Source organism: Egretta garzetta, unplaced genomic scaffold (genome assembly GCF_000687185.1).
Source record: "Egretta garzetta isolate BGI_Z169 unplaced genomic scaffold, ASM68718v1 scaffold296, whole genome shotgun sequence".
NCBI lineage: Eukaryota > Metazoa > Chordata > Aves > Pelecaniformes > Ardeidae > Egretta > Egretta garzetta.
In genome coordinates this window covers 330,222-331,775 of record NW_009259988.1, presented here as the reverse complement: position 1 = coordinate 331,775, position 1,554 = coordinate 330,222, and positions in this window count along the sequence as shown.

Below are 1,554 nucleotides of genomic sequence, written 5' to 3'. Positions count from 1 at the left end.
AGCGTGAGAACATCGCGTGGCACAAATGCACACATACCCTGTATGCACTTATTAAAAATAGTAAGGTGGTGGTGAGGGCGTTGAGAATCGCAGGGTTGCTCTGAGCCCTTGAGCAGTTCAATGCTCTTTGCTGACCCCCTGACAGCCTGCCTCGTGTTTCTCCTGCTCTCTCTCACTTTGGCTTTAAAGGCCCCACTCGCAGCCCTTGATGGACGATGCTGGAACGTCTGAATCTTAATCACAGTCTGCGCTGCAGACACAAAATGTTTGCTGCTGTCCCTGGGCTTCTGAGGCTGCTCTCAGACAGCTGCTGGCAGCAGGAGCCAGGCAGAGCTGGGAGCAGTGGGCAGCAGAAGCTTGTAAGAGTCTTTCTGTGCTCTGAGGTCTTTAATTCTGATTTTGTTCGTGATTTCTTGCAAAGTTTTATTTTGAAACAGAAGGCAAGCCCGTGCGTGTTTCCGTCCTGGAAGCGGTAGTGCAGAGACCCACCCCGCAGACAGCATAGACTCATCATGTGCTTTACTCCGAGGCCTTTTTATCCGTCGGATTTGGTGCTGTTTAGTCAGGCAATGGGCAGGCACTGCGGCCGTGCCAGGCAGGGGTGAGTCAGGGGGGGACTTGCCCCTGGGAGCTGCCGTCCTGCAGCGCGAGGCTTTGCCTGGCTGCAGTCTGCTGACACTGAGCCCTCTCCTTGGGTCCTGGTGACACGATGCCATCATGATGCAGACATATTTGTGTTTTTCCATCTTGCATGATACATCCTTGCTGGATTCCAGCTTCCAGCACACAAATATGGTATGTGATGGGAGAAGCTGCAGCTACCCTCTACAACTGCCTGCCAGGAGGCTGCAGCAAGGTGGGGGTTGGCGTCTTCTCCCTGGTAACAGGCGATAGGATGAGGTGAATGGTCTGAGGTTGTGCCAGGGCAGGTTTAGGTTGGACATTAGGAAAAACTTCTTCACAGGAAGGGCTGTCAGGCTCTGGAATGGGCTGCCCAGGGAAGGCGTCGAGTCCCCATCCCTGGAGGGATTTAAAAGAAGGAGAGATGAGGAGCTTAGGGCCAGGGTTTAGTGGTGGGATGGCAGTGCTAGGTTAACGGTTGAACTTGATGATCTTAAAGGTCTTTTCTAACCTAAACGATTCTGTGATTCTATATTCAGCATTACCCCCAATAGCTCAGTGCTCTGAGTTTTACCTTAAGTGCCATTGGATTGCGTGCATTGCAATCTTTTCCTCTGTACCTTGCCACTTGGCATTATTTTTCATCTCGTGGTATTGTTTTCCCCTTTCCAGAGAGTTTCCCAGCTCCACAAACCTCTCGGACTTGCTTGATTGTGATACTTTTTCAGGGTTTGGGGTTTTTTTCCTGTTTTCAATTGCTCAGGGCCAGTGCTTAAAATTAAACTGTCTCTCTATGTGATGCAAATCAGATAAGAGAAACCAAATGAGCCCCATGTGTTCATCTGCGGAATCCTATTCTGCTGAAACTTGTTCTGTTTCATTCTGATCTTAGACAGATGTAAATCAAGAGGAGCTTATTTTAAACCAATGTCA